Consider the following 16394-nt stretch of genomic DNA (forward strand, 5'->3'; position numbering starts at 1 on the left):
ATGTATTATATCCAATTGTGCATTGAGCACTGCACTCTAAGCATTGTGTGTAGAGCTGTACATTGAACATCTCATGAATACATAGAACTATGTTGTATATGAATGTTTTGTTCATGTGAATGTTCATATTCATTGCTGCTAATAATCACAGCTCACATCAACATTCGTCATTGCCTTCTGTTTCTTTGGTTCTGTTTATTAAACTAGAGTGCTGAGAGAGAGAAAAAAAAAGGAACTGCAGCATTCGCTTGATGTAGTAGCTATAACTTCTCTAACCTGAAACCAGAGGGTGTGTTCTTAAGTGCCACTGCTGGTCGAATTGTAATTGGGCGCGGTGAGCTCCCAACTGTTATCTCCGTCGTTCTACATTACATCTGCTACAACTACGTTAGCAGACAACTACGTCCTCAAGTACGGGCCGGCGGAACTGTTAGATGGGAAAGGGAATGCCGTGGCAGAACGCTCACTTCAGAATTCCTCCTCACTAGCGCAAAATTCATTTTCTGTGCTTGCATAGGCGTTAAGTGGGAAGCCGGAAATTTAATTTACACCTTCATGGGATACCACCTGTCCGTTTCCAACATCGCGGTTCTGGCTCAAAGGATACATATAATGGAAAAGTAGCGTTGGCCTAATTGTATTGTAGTCGGTTGTTGTGGCGAGTTACTTTCGAAAATAGGCAGCGGCGTTACACTTCGTTACACTTCACTTACACTTCGTTCGAGCGAAGCGTCGTTAACGTAGGTTGCGTTTACGACACTGGTTTTCACTGTACTCTTACAGCAGCACTTCACTGCATAACACGCTCAAAGTGAACAATTGTACAGGATCACGCCAATATAAAATGTGATTTGTGGAAAACGCGGAGCGCACGCCATTTTGTGACAATTAACATCGCTTCATAAGTGCCACAAAGAGCCGCACGCTTTCTGTTTTTCAACAATTCAGAGCAGATAACGATGTCATTCGAGATTATGATGGCCGGGAGTGTACCGTTTTAGTGCGGCGTCGTTAGCTTGGGTTTCGTTTACAACGGTGGGTTTCACTGATCAAGACATAGGGGAAGCCTATCATTGACTGATTGATTGATTTGTAAAAAAAATAAAATAAATGGAGAGGTTGGTCCTGAGCCACTTGGGACTGGCTACTCCAGGACGCGTTATTCAGAAAAGAACGAGAAACTACTACTTCCTATCCTACTACCTATTACTACAACTTTAGATGTTGTTGATTTGTATTATAGTCTACCTAAAAAGATAATGTTTGAAGTCGTTGAAGAGGCTATTGAATTGTTCGGAGGTGTAAAATTCCAAAATTCCTCTGGTTGCTCTGTACAACAGTTCTTACAGTTACTTAGTCTGTACTTAGAATCAACCTTGGTGGAGGTAGACGGAAAGGTTTACAGACAGAGGACAGGGGTTTGTATAGGCTCAAGTATTGCGCCCATTATTAGCGACTTGGTTATGGCAAAAATTGATAGGAAGGTTATGGGTAGCTGCAGCGAATTAGGCATGTTAACTATCATGAGATATGTGGATGATTTTCTCTTATGTGCCCCAAATGAAGTCAGGGAGGTTGAGGTCAAGGAAATTTTTGAAAAAAGTGGGGAAGGTTTGAAGTTTACCCTGGAGACACAGGAACAGGGGAGGTTGCAATTTCTTGACCTTGCTATCTTTGCGCATGCTACAGGTGTTTGTTGGCAATACAAACAAAGATGTAAAAAGCCTTTAACCCCGTATGGGTCCTGTATTTCAAAGACCGTAAAAAACGGTGTAGCTAGATGCGTTATTAATAACGCTCTGAGCAGGTGCTGCATCCACTTGCTGAAAGCTGGTTGTATAGAGCAAATTCAGAGGTTAGAAGAAGCAGGATATCCTGAGAACATCATTAGGGATATCCTAAACAGAATCATCAGAGAAATAAGTAGTGGCAAAAAAACCGAAAGCCCTGAAAGAAGGAACTTTGGGGTAATTACATATACCCATAAAGCCTCTCACAGGATAAAAAAAGTAGCTAGCAAGTACAATGTTGAAGTAGTCTTTCGTAAAAAACCCGGCTTAAGATCACTGATTAGGAAGGTAAATCAGGAGCAGTTACCTCGGTGCTCTATAAGTCATGAAAATCAGTTTGTGGACTGTATAGTTGGGGTTGTTTATTGCATACCGTTTAGTTGCGGGCGTGAATATATTGGGCAAACATCCCGGTGCATTAATGTTAGGTTAAAGGAACATCGTTATTCGGTTAGCAGGGGGTATGGAAACTTGGTTGAGCATTTAAAAAGGTGCCAGGGTTGTGTTGCAAAATTCCATGAGACAAAAATTTTATATAAGAGTAATAAGGGCGGTGCTTTATTATATCGTGAAGCTTTAAGTATAAAAAATGCGGGGTCCAGGTGCGTGAGTGTGCCTTCAGTGCTGATAACTGCTCCAGTCGAGAAGTTTTTGGAAGATTCAAACAGGAGGGACGCAAGATAAGTCTTATACTTTTGATAAAGATAAAGTCACTAGGCATGCTGGGGGTGTACTGGGAACTTGCTGAAGAGGGCGTTGTTGGTTAGGTAAGAGGATAAAAACCAAGTTTGATAATAAATCCTTGTTCTACCCCTCCATGGCCGACACGCACTCCTTAAGCTCTACAATAATTGTTGGCGGGATGGTGTTTTCCCAGCAGAATGGAAGAATGCAATGATAGTGCCGCTCCTGAAGCCAGGCAAGTCTCCACACGCCATTGATGCCTTCCGCCCAATTGCCCTCACCAGCTGTGTCGGGAAGGTTATGGAACGGATGGTATCCGCACGATTGAACTGGTATTTTGAGAGCACCCGATTCTTTCCTGAAGCTATGGCTGGTTTCCGGCAAGCGCGGTCCGCGATCGACAATGTCATCGATCTCGTCTCCTCCATCCAGCAAGCAAAGTCTGATGGGCTCCTAACGGCCGCTGTCTTCCTGGATGTAGCGAAAGCATACGACAGTGTTCTACATAATGTTGTAGTCGCGTCGCTTCAAGAAGCTGGTGTGGGTGGCTGTACCCTTACCTGGTTGCAAGCCTTCCTCTCTGACAGGTCTCTGTTCGTACGCACAGCAGATGGTGACAGTGCCAACTACTTTGTGCATCGTGGAGTTCCACAAGGGAGCGTCCTCAGCCCGCTCCTGTTCAATGTCATCGTGGCACATCTCCCTTCTCTTCTGCCCAAGCATACCAATATCACGATCTATGCCGATGACATTTGCATATGGACCTCTGCAGCGCGCCGTGATGCCATTCAGCGTCGTCTGCAACGTGCCTTAGACCTTCTTGTGGCGCATCTTGCTGACCGTGGGTTGTCGGTCTCGCCGGCTAAGACAGTAGCTATGGCATTCACGCGGCGCTCCTTCACCAAGTACCCCCTACTGCTAGCTGGCTCTAGACTGAACTACGTCTCGCATTATCGGTATCTAGGCATCATCATTGATAGGGGACTGACATGGTCGCGGCAGATCAACTCCCTTTCTGCTAGCGCCCGCATCTACTGTAATGTGCTCCGGCACCTCTGTGGATCCACATGGGGCCCGTCCTGTGCTGACCTCCATCGTGTGCACTGCTCCCTGTTGCTTGGCGTTATGCGCTATAGCCTGCCTGTCCTTTACGGGCTCTCCAACACTCACGAGCGGGAGCTGCTCAATATTCAAGCCAGAAGTCTCCGTCTCTGTTTGGGAGTGCCAAAGACAACCGAAACCTTCTCTGTTTTGGCGGAGGCACGCGAGCCATCGGTGCTTATTATTCGCGATAGTGTCGCCTTACACGCGTACACACGTTATCTTGTCCGCCATCCAGCCCATTACCTCTGTGACATTGCGCAACGTTATCCCGCATCTGCATTCGGTCAAGCTATTTGCCGTTTACGAAGCAACATCCCCTCAACTCCCGCCCGGACTTCCTTTGCGCCACCCATGTGGACACTTCACTACCCCACTGTACAAACGTCAATTCCGGGCCTTAGGAAAAAGAAGGTTGTGCCAACAGTTGTGGCCTGCCAACTGACCTTGTTCCACATCTACAGTCACCACCGGCATCGCACCCAGATATACACCGATGCTTCAGTCTCTCTAGTTGGGTCGTCTGCTGCCTTCTGCATCCCAGAGGATGGAGCTGAGCACGGCTTCAAGCTCCCTCTTCTGTCATCTGCTGAGGCCGAGGCATTCGCACTACTGGCCGCTTTGAGACATGTCTCCTCGTGTGCGCCCAGGGCCTGGTCGGTCCTCACTGACAGTAAAGTGGCTCTGGAGGCGCTGGCCTCTTACTCTGCCGCAGTCATCAGTGACACCTATACCACGATCATCGCCCTGCACTCTGAACTTGTATCACTGGGACACGAAGTGGTGTTCCAGTGGATCCCGAGCCATGTCGGAATTTCAGGCAATGATCGTGCTGACGCTCTTGCTCGGCAAGCCCACGACGCTGAGCAACCAACTGTCTTTCCCCTTGCGCACTCTATGTGCCAGCTGAAAATCCGCCGCTTCACTGCCAACCGCACACAGCTCTTTCAGCAAGAAGCTATACGCACCAATGCCTTCCCCAAATCCATTGACCCTTTGATGACATATGCTGTGCCTGGCCGCATCCCGCGCATCGAGGAATCGCTGATTCATCGGCTGCGGCTGAATGTGGCCCGAACTCCTCTCCTCCTATTTAAGATGAATCAGCACCCATCACCTCTTTGCCCAACGTGCAACGTAGAAGCCGATGTGCCACACATTCTCATTGCCTGCCAGCGGTACGAAGTCCACCGATCGAGTCTCCGGCGCCGCCTTGCTCATCTAGGCTACCGAGAGCTTTCCCTCGCGGTGCTACTTGGCCCTACCCAGCACGCTGAAGTCACGTCTGCGCTGACACGATTCCTTCGGGAATCTAAACTCCTGGGCATTCTCTGATGCGCAACGATTGGTGAAGGAGCTGTTACTTCTGTATTTTTTGATAATTTTCTGTACCCCAGCTGTTTTCTTCTGTTTGCTTGAAAGCATTAGGGAATAGCAAGCCCACACCGTGGCTAACCTTTCCCTTTCCTTCTTACTTTGCATTAAACATATTCCCCCCCCTTGTTCGTCAGTCTGTGCCTGTGTGTTGTGTCGTCTGTTGACTTGTTCCCCGGCACGGGGGTTTTATCGCTTTTAAAATTGAACGTCCCCGCGTACTAAATGAAAAAAGATCCGGGGGGGTATATATAAGTTTAATAAACAGCAGGTGGCGTCCACCTAGCCGGCGTTGTTACATTGGTACGCGTTTTTCTTGTCGTCACTTGGTCTCAAGCTTATTTTTTTCTTTTTTCCTTCACGAACACATTCACAACTCATTACAAGAAAACACAAATATATAATGGCGATATCATGTTGCATTACTCGTTACAAGGTCACAGTGCAACATCTATTTTTTTTAGAGCTTCAGCAGATTTAGTTTCTCTATCTTCCCCTATTTCGCCTCACTGCCTCTTACATTCCACCAATTCCAGCCATGTCAAATGTTTGCGAACTGTCACTGTCAAATGTCGATGAAGACTATGTACGTTTCTTCCTCCAAACCATTTTCGCTGTCATTTTCGTTTTCCTTTCATTAACAGACATCGGAAGGCGTGGCATCGAAATTCAATATCTTGGAACACTCTCGTCGGCTGTTCCCCCCACCGGGATGACAAAGCCGCAATCCGATAAAATCTATCTTCGTCTCAGAAAGTAACTGCGTCAACTATAGCTTGGCCGCCAGAGAGGCGACGCCGCCGATATCACAATTCAGCGTGCTCGTCTGTCGTGTTCGCGGCCGTGTTTGCTTCCTCAACATCTTGCGAGTCAACGTCAAGTGTCAGACGACGATTCGAGTCGATGGAAGAAATGCGTGTTGCTAGGAAAGCACAAAGAGAGAGAGAGAGAGAAAAAAAACTCTTTTCAACATACTGCGATACGTGAGAGACATATTTATAGCTTCTGCCTGCAAGCCACTATATTCTCCAGAAAACAGCAATGCAAAGCGCACTATCTGCAGAAAACATCATCTCCGGAGGACTTCTGAATAGTGAACATGTGAATTGTGAATAGCGAACTTGCGAGTAGAGCACCTGAGAAGTATTTCCTTGAGAGGGTTGGGGTGGGTGGTTGAGAATTTATGTTAGGAGTAGCAGGACAACGTCGGGAGATGAGTTCAATTTCTCCTCTCTCTTTTTATTTATAGAAAGAAACAATTCCGTTCCGTCCTTATTCCGTTCTTGAGTTTAATAAATTTTCCTTTAACAAACAAACAAACCATCTCCGGACGGCATATTCCATTTGACGCCCTGTTTCACATGAGTATTTTGCAGACGCAATTTTCAACGCTATTATTACACCTCTCAGTTGAGCGTGAGGAAGAAAAAGAAAAAGGGTGTCTTCAGAAAAACACCCTTTTTGGGCGCCGAAAGGTGGGAACAGATACCATATACGTCATCGGACGAGGATACAAGATCACCTCCAAGCAGCACTCAGCCACCGGCCGGCAGGCAGATCACCCGGTAATTAAACGGTGACAGCACGTGCACATAAAGCACCCCGCACTCGTTTCTCTGTCCTTTAAGATTTATTAATTCACACTAATGAAATATTAATTTTCCAAGTCCTTGATGTTAAATGAAAATCAGATATATAGTCTGAACCTTTACATTGTCTACGCGCTCCTCATTCACGCTACACTACACGCTACACCCCACGCTACATTTCCCCATTCATCATCACTGATATATCTGTTGTAGTTGTTGTCTACACGCTGTTCGGTGCGTGGTGGGTTCGCTATTGTAGTGAGGTAATGTCCCCCACATGCACCGTGTGCTCACCTGTCCCGAATAATAACACCCCGCGGAAAGATTCGGATGCTTGAATTGCGCTGCCTTAATTGCGAAGTCCTTGAACGAAGAATATTATGCAGGTATCTCTCAAGGGAACAAGAAACCGCAGAGTCTCGTCTCTTAATACGAAAATACCGTTATTTCAATTTCGCCTTCCTATTGTGCACGGTCTTCCCAGTACTTTTCGTGTGTCGTCTATCTTGGGACCGCTTCAGGAAACAGGGAAGGAAACCGGGTGGAAATTGAAGAAGAATGAATGATGACACGTAGGAAGACCATTTAAACGAAGATAGGCGCGTTTTGCTGAGCTGTATGGCACAGTCTGCAATCTGAGAGACAAGTGCCTTTCTTAGTTTTCAATAAAGTTGCTCCATTTCTTACGCATACCAGGATTAAAAAAAATAACCTGAGCTTGGGGAGTGCACCCATTAATACATTCACGCGCAGTCATCAGTTATCGCAGTTAAATTACGATGTATTAAAAGAAAAGACAAGCTAACCATACCCATGAAAGAACAATGACAATTACGCAGGTGACGGGAGATTGAGGACATATATTGAGACACGTATCAGGGATTCCTGGCACATTCTCGAAACATAACTTCCCCGCGTAACATGCTGAGAACTAACCTCCATGACGAATGATATCCTCCTGTTTCCTGATTCGTCGAAAACGGAAAGCGTACGTCTTTTTGTGACTATCTGGATATAGAATAATTACCACGAAAAGGTGCATGCCCCGCTCTACTCTCAAATCAGACGTCATACCTGTATTACTGCCGCAGTGGATGGCACTGAGCCTGGTATGAGGGGAAGCTCCGTTTGTGTACCGTTGCTACTGAGTTGCTTGGGCCGACTTCAGAGAGAGAGAGTCTGAGGAAAGCTCAGGAAGGAGATCCATACACAGGCAGCGCATGTCGGCATTCGAACCCGTGACCCAGTGCATATTATTCCAAAAGCTACAGCACATATTATGTTTGTGTTTCTAGCCACGTAGTAAGCACTAAAACGAGACAATGTTTAAGCCAATCCAATCCAAATCCTCGTTGTTCCTAATGACACGGCGGGCTGCAGCGGCGACGGCATCGCTCACTATTTCGATACGCCTTTTTTGTCACATATTACCAGCTGCGTCACAACAGCAATGAAACGATGAATGACGATGCGATGGGGTGTTTCACATATATTGGGGAGTAGCCGAAAGTCAATCAATGAGGTCCTCTACCTAGAGTATTTTGCGAGAAATATGGCTGGCCGTAAATCTTGCACGCCCGTTATTATTAGCTGTACACTTTTCAGTGCGTCTAGGCACCATAAGAAAGAATAAAAAGGGAGAAGCTCCGCCGTAAATTTTAGGAATGAGTGAGCGCCATTCGATCCAACCCATGCTGACATCCAATCGATTTTTTTTTCTCCTTCCCATTTAAAAAAAAAAAGTACTTAGGCGCTCCCTAAATTGGAAAGCTCACCGAACACTAGGGAGAAAATTGAAGCCATCACGGTCACTGCCTCGATAGTTACTGGTCCTGCACCAAGTACATATCGTCGGTCCGGTCTCGTAGAATAAAAACTGCAAGGAGAAAAATGTAGAGGAAGGTGTAGGATAGAAGGTCTTCCGCAGCGTACAGGGTAACGCACTCTTAGATCGAACAATACACGCGCGGGACGTTTATTTTATTTTATATATTTTTTTTAGACTGGAGGTCTTCGCTCCGGAACTTTTCAATTTATCATGTAGGCGCTATACAAGAAACCAGAGCACAGGGGAAACACAAACCGAGAGTTTGGACCCGAAGTGGTAGTATAAAAACAGAACTTCACCGCATAGCTAAAAACGCATGTCAGTATCTGGTGTACTGCGATATAATGTGGAGACATGAGATACGGTTACCGAAACTATTCGCTTTCACAATCCCAATCAGCAAGCGTCTATACGTTCTCAGAAACGTAATCGCTGGAGGCCCGGACGCCCCTTTTTTCGTAATGGCTTTTTCAACCCATGATTGGGAAGTGGATCGTGTAATTCATTTTAGAGAAAGGATAATTTATTGACATGCTGCTTCTAAAGAGGGAGTTGGATGTCACTCGTTGACAGGTAATTTTCTACCTGAGCGTTTTTAATTTCTGCGAACGTGAAGGCAATTTCGTTTCGGCTTATTCTCATGTCCTCTAGATGAAACGAGATAATATCTCTCGATAGATTCATCGCCGTAATATTACCCGCAAGGTATTTGCGTACAACCAATACGTCTTCTTAGAGTATATTACGCTCTACCGGAATTTGCATGTCAGAAATGCCAGACGTATTACTCTCATGGTGGATAGTGCGCGTGACGCGTTATTGTGACGATTACATAGAGCGATTTGATTTAATTTGAGTGCAAAAACGTGGGGAGAAGGAATAAAAATGTATGAATAATATGTTCCGTTAAGGTGTCATAAATCTTGAGCTCGTCGCAAGGCGAGGGCAAAACTTGCCACGAAGGAACAACGACAAATAAATGACGACGATGACATGGAGCGTTTCTTCTTGCCGCGGAGGAGCTCTTCGTGCCCCAGGGTATAGGTACAGATATCTCTCAGACTCTTGCTGATAACTCGATGTATTCTGGTGAATTTGCCCTGAAGCTCTCAAAAGGATCATATAGCAGATCATCTAACGACTGTTTCTATATAGGCTCTTTTGCACATTGTGCCAAACCCGTTTAAGTCCGGTAGCAAAAAAGTCACATCATTGCAAGTCTAATTTGCGAATCTCTTTTGAAATGTAAATGAACTTTTATCGAAAGCCTCTTCAGTGAAATCACTTTCCTTTTCTTTCTTTTCTTGCATTGTTTCCGACCGATGAGGCGAAAATCGAGTTTTAATCCATGTGCTGTGCACCAATGTTCACATTGCTGAGAGTCAGTACCGAACTGACAAGATCTTATGTAGCAACATGCCTGGAGATACCTGTCCTTATGCAGCACGGTACCGGTACGTTATCATGTAATTTCTTCAGAAATCACCTCCGCAGGTGACTATACACTGCATCACGGTACAGCTATAGACGATTTCAGAAAATCCCAGAGGGCTTAGCGCCGCTTTGAACTATGGGAACTTGCTAGTAACAAAGGAGCACAAGGTACACAGGCTGTTTCGGTTCCTTCTGTCTCGGCCGATTGCCAACGAGGGGTCAAGGTCAGCGAAAACTAAACGTCAAGGATTGTTCATTCCGGTAATCCCCCATGATGCAACACGTACGCAAGGAACACTGGGATTTTCTGAAATCGTCTATCGGTAAGCGACGGACACTAAACCGAATGAACGGCGGGCTTCTGGTTCTGTCCTAACGTGTAAATGGAACAATACAGAAAAAAAGAAAAAGAAGAAGAAAGCATTCTTGCTTTCAAATGCAGTGGGGCTTTTCTGAGCTCACATAAACTTAAAGTCACCTCTGTCACGTATCACGGCGCTAACTGTAGCCAACGTGCGCAATTCAAGCGGAACAGTTTAGAAAGCACAACTTGTTTTCGAATGACTCCAACTACAATTATCTAACCGAGACTTTAAACCCTCACCGGAAGAACAAAAAAGGGTGTAATCAGGAACCTCCCAGTGGCATGTGCAACGGCCCGTGCAGTTACCATGCAGAGGATATAGCCTCTCGCTCCTCTAATACTACCGTACCTTGAATGTTAATTTGTTGTGCCACAGGTATGGCTGTGCCTTCCCCATCTGTAAAGAACCTGCTTGCAACCGTAGTATGAAAAGCAGAAGTGAAATTCAATTCAGAAACTTTAGTTTTTTTTTGTACGGTTCATACACGACGGCTTTGGGTAAGTTCGCAGCAAATATATATTAAAAGTGTGAAGGAATTTGCATAAAAGTGGGGTCTGTACTGCATCCCTATCCCTAGCGTTTCTTAGTTTATCCTTTATTTCCCAATTCTTTTCTTTTCTTTGTTTATTTATTTTATTCTTTCATTTATCTTCTTTCTTTCCGGAATATCAAGCCCACGTCCCGTTTGGGTGAACTTTCCCCCGTTTTTTTTCCTTTGGTCTAATAAATATATCCCCCCCTTATCTTGTCCTTCCCCTCCTTTCCTTTCGTCTATTGCATTCTCTTCTTTTCCTTTCTTCTTTTCCTTTAACTTTTATTTTCTTCTTTTTTTTTGGAATGGCAAGCCGACCTCAGTATGGCTGACCTTTCCTTTCTGTTGTTCTTAATAAACATATCCTCCCCCCCCCCCATCTCGTCACATGTACTCTAAGGACAGTTGTGGGGGTGATCTACTGTCCTGATAAAGTGTGCCTGATGGCTAAATATAGGACTTCACCACATAACACTTTTCTGCCAACCACGCGCTCTTTAAAAAAAATGGGGTGGGAGAGGGGTGTCGTCACGACTATAGCGAGAAAGGGGGAAGGGTTGGAGGTGAGGTAATAATATAGGATGAGTGAGACCGATGCGGGCCAGGAGTACGTTACGGGTCCGTATTAGTGGTACGTTTAATTTGAGTTTAATTATGCAAATTAGCTTAATTAATGCGTAGCGCGAATGCGAACGGCCTCAATCTGTGGCAAAAGTCTGTAACAGTGTATTCCAAGTAGTTTAACCGTTTTTTGAAGTAAAACCTATTTTTAGGAATTGAGTGGAACACCCTCCCGTATATTGACTTTATCAAAAGAGAACGAGATAAAAGGGTTCCCTTCCTCCACATCCCTTACACGCATGTATGCGTGTATTTACCATTCTTACACTTTCTATAGCGTTACGGAGTTCAATGTGCGCCCGCATATTCACGAGAAGTATACAAAGGGAGTAACAACGGCGAACACGGATCAATAACCATATACAGCCCTTAGAGGCGCCACACATCCGTATGAATAAACGGGCTGCGATGTTAGGGTTTTGAACCCGCGCTCCCTCTAGCGAGCGATTTACAAATAGAGCGTCTTCTACAAACATGCACGAGGAAGGACGGGAGCGCAGGGTCACACGGTTTGATTTCGCAGACTGTCCCCCGCGAAAAGCTACCTGTGTTTCGATATCTTCCTTCCGATAAGGTGTCATAAATCTTGAGCTCGTCGCAAGGCGAGGGCAAAACTTGCCACGAAGGAACAACGACAAATAAACGACGACGATGACATGGAGCGTTTCTTCTTGCCGCGGAGGAGCTCTTCGTGCCCCAGGGTCTATAGGTACAGATATCTCTCAGACTGTTGCTGAAAACTCGATGTATTCTGGTGAATTTGCCCTGAAGCTCTCAAAAGGATCGTATAGCAGACCATCTAACGGCTGCTTCTATAAGCTCGTCCAATGTTTTCCCTTCAATGCAGAAGCGACTGCATGCGCATAGAAAAGAAATCCGAAGAGAAAGGGACGGTAGTTATTCCTGAATTCCTTGTCCCCTTTCGTATCACATATTTGTTCTGTACAGAGTCCAGGCACTGAAAATTTGGTCCGCTACGGAAAGAAATGAGAACAAAGAAAAGGTTCACTGTATTGCATTGCGAAAAAGAAAAACATGGAAGTGTATGTGGGCCCGGTCACTGCTCTTGTATAGAGACGTATTTCCCTTACTTGAGGATGCGTAATATTTATACATCCCTCAAGCGTAGTATTTATTCTGCAGGTTCGATCAGCATTACTTACTCGGTTATTGGTGCGCGCGTTGCTTCTTTATTATGTGTATTACATTTTGAAATATAATTCCTGATGTTACTTTTATACCTTCTGCAATGACCTTAGCTCTTTGATTATTTCAAAGGTTCATGCGGTGACTGTTGAGTTCGCGCTGTGGTTACCATGGGACGTACATAACTTTGGGAATGGCGCGCGTCGATATTTGGCATGATATCGTGCGAAGGACTTGGGTCATTATTCGCCTATCACCTCATTATTTCATATCACATACTGACAAGAGTGTCCCGGGGCAATCAGCTATACAAGTGATGATGATGATGATTGGGCAGAATGGGTTGGGTTACAAAGCTAAAGCTTCACGGTGCTTTACCGCGTGGGATACATCACTTTTGCACTCTTCGGTTACTCATTTTTTGATTGGCGAAACCAACACATTTATGGACAATGCCAACACTTATGTTTCGTTTGTGTGGTGCTACAGATGTTGCGAGTCTGGCAGCACACTACAGGAGAAGAAGAAGAAGAATGAAGAATACATCGGCTTGACATAACATGCATGCAACGATTCGACGTATTGCCACACCAGTATACGGCAAGGACCCTCTCCAAGTATGAAGTAAAAGAACAGATCCAAACACGACATTTTTCGCCAACTTCCTTCTTGTTTTTTGTCCACGTGGATACGGGATGATGCCTTTTCCAGCTCCTTCCGAGTGAATGTCGCTTGTAGTGTCACTGTGTGAGGTCTGTGGTCTATATAGAGAAATGGATGCCGGTGCAACTCAAAAACCTCTTTGCGTCATTACTATTGGGACTGACAAGACCCTATCTCACTAATGGTATATCATTTTTCAAGAACTGTTGCCGATTTTTATCGGCGAAACTAAGAGAAAAGTTTTTTTTTTTTTTTTCGCCGGTGCGGCTCGGCTCTTTAATGTTGGGTAGTACACGAAAGTGCTTTTAAGATATGCGTTCTCTCACAGACAGACTAAATATTCCAGTCGAAGTCGTCATCACTAGTGATGCCACTAACCTGTCGAAGTTCTAGTTCGTAATCTGCGAAATTCGGAACTTTCATTCGAAAATTAGAAAACTCCGAAGTTGGACTTTATTGGGCATGCGCTGTTTGTCTTTCCCGAACAGCGGAAGCTTATGTTTTAGGACTCGAAGTGTCGACACGTTGTACTTAAAATGAATGGTGGTGGTAGTTGTAAGTAGTTCTTTCAATCATCATCATCATCATCATCAAGTAGTATAGTAGTACATAAGCTGTATTGGGTGCTGGGGCAAGGTGGGTGCCCCATGGGGCACCTGCAGCTCCAATTCTTTTGTGGTGGTTGTATAACGATTCCGGCTTCACCACTTACCACCCACCTAGCCAACCAGCGTTCCAAATGGTGTCACCATCGCCCTGGTTTTTTCGATAAGGGGAGGTGGACGCCCTCCCTATTGAAAAATACTTCAGAAAATCTCATAGAAACATAGCATTCCTTCAGAATTTCTTACAGAAGCGCCTTCGTCTCTCAGAATTTCCTACAAAGGATGCAGATTCGTATACATATCCTCACAGGCACACCAATGTGAAAATATCCTGTGGGATAATTCAGGGTCTGGCCTTGTGATTTCTATGAGAAAACAGCGTGATTCAGAAACAGCGTTTATTCCAACTGCCAGCAAGTTAGTTAGTCTGCTTTGAAACGATGAAGCGCATGGACGTGGCTACGCATCTCAAGCAAATATCGCCTGGAATTCAGGATTTTCGTCGCTTTTGAGGTATATAGCACGTGTGTGTGTGGTATATAATCGTCCGTACTATGCATTCTCATTCTTTATGCGTCTTTACCCCTGTTCGCATGTATTCTGTGGATCGGAAGGTAGAATGCAGTGAGATGGTTATAACAACTGTGCTTTGGGCAAACGGTATGTTACATATATCTATGCCTATCTCTCACGCACACACATGTTGTTTTAACCGTGCTTTTTAAAATGCTGTTTCTTCTAGGTTAAACTCGGAAGAAGCGGCAGCCAGCGGGAATTAATGTTGAATTCCAATGGCAGATTCGGAGCGCCTCCGGAGCAAGTTTTCAACCGCAGATTCAGTTCAGATTCACAAGGCAGATTCAACCGGAACTCTATGTGACGTGTCACTTGTCGCTTGTCTTTCCTATTTCCTGTCTCTGCTTTGCCAACATGGCCGCTTCGCAACGCGTCTTCGCCGTGACTAGTCTTTCGCGTTGTACGTTGGCGATTTTGTTTCATGAACGGAGCGATAAGTCAGACATTACAATGGCAACGTTAGGAGATTAGAAGGACCTTGATGTTGCAAAACATGGCGTTATAATGGAACATGAGTACCTTCTTCTTCTTCCTCCGTCTCTGGCCGTCATCCACCAAGGGAGATTGGCCAGGGCTAAACTCCAAGTTGGGCGAAAGTGTTCCAGTCGCAGATTCGGATGACTTGCTCTAGGCCAGATAAAGCCGCTCCATTGCAGAGTCTGCCACATGCTCCGACTCTGCCATTGGAATTCAACATTACCCATTGGATCCGAGTTCGTGGTCGTAACCCATTCTCGTCCCGAGAAAGTTGGATGATGCTTTTACGCAAGAAAGCCTACGCGTTCCCAATGTGCGAAACATAAACTTGTCATTTTCTTGTCATAAACTTGTCAAGAAATTTCTTGGTCGTCGCATTGGACATTTCAAGTACGTGCACAATGCGTTGGGTCATGCCTTTCTGAACTTATTGGGTGGGCCATAAATGTTCTGCAACATTCCTTACAGTGACGACATGCGACTTACTCTCAATACTTCTGAGCAAATAAATATGGGATCCTTGAATTACTATACTTGGCAGTGCAGCTTTCAAAGGATGTTTCTTGTAGGGTGGCCCATTACACTTTCTCACAGGCTTTCTTGCGGGTCTCAGGGCCTGTAAGAAATCCTGTGAGAAAGCCTCACAGGCCACCCTGTAAGAAGCCCTGTAAGAAAGCTGCATTGCCACTGCCTGTAAGAAATCCTCCCTGGAATCCTACAGGATCCCTGTAAGAAACTCTGAGAGAAATTTTGTAAGATTTAGTCTCATAACCTCATAGAAATTCCTTCAGCAGTCTGAGAGGTTTCTTTTGTAAGATTTTCTGAAGTATTTTTCAATAGGGCTTTTAATTCTTTTTTTATTTTTTCCCTTTGGTACTTTCCGTTTTGCTCTAATTCTCCAAGAAAGCGGGCCCCATGTCATCATCGTCTCTTTATGTATGTATGTATGTATGTATGTATGTATGTATGTATGTATGTATGTATGTATGTATGTATGTATGTATGTATGTATGTATGCACGTATGTATGTATGTATGTATGCACGTATGTATGTATGCACGTATGTATGTATGCACGTATGTATGTATGCACGTATGCATGTATGCACGTATGTATGTATGTATGTATGTACGTATGTATGTATGTATGTAAGTATGTATGCATTTTTGCACGTATGTATGTATGTATGTATGTATGCACGTATGTATGTAAGTATGTATGTATGCACGTATGTATGTAAGTATGTATGCATGCTTGCACGTATGTATGTAAGTATGTATGCATGTTTGCACGTATGTATGCATGCGTGTATGTATCCATGTATCTGTGTGTGTGGGGGGGGTGTCAGAAGACATCCTCTCCAATAGCAACACCTTCAATAATGGAACCACTCTCTAATAGCAACGACGGTGCTTACATTCGCTCACTTTGCATAAGACTGGATGAAATCCGAAGTGCTGACATTAAACCCTTGCAGCGTAGTTTCTGATGTCAACCTACTTGCTCATTTAAATAGATTTAGAAACCGAGCAGTCGGACGCCTCTGCAACTATTTCGCGTCTCCCTCGGAGCCACATCTCTACAGCGGTGATCGCACGCTGTTCGACAT

This window comes from Ornithodoros turicata, chromosome 8 (assembly GCF_037126465.1).
Source record: "Ornithodoros turicata isolate Travis chromosome 8, ASM3712646v1, whole genome shotgun sequence".
NCBI lineage: Eukaryota > Metazoa > Arthropoda > Arachnida > Ixodida > Argasidae > Ornithodoros > Ornithodoros turicata.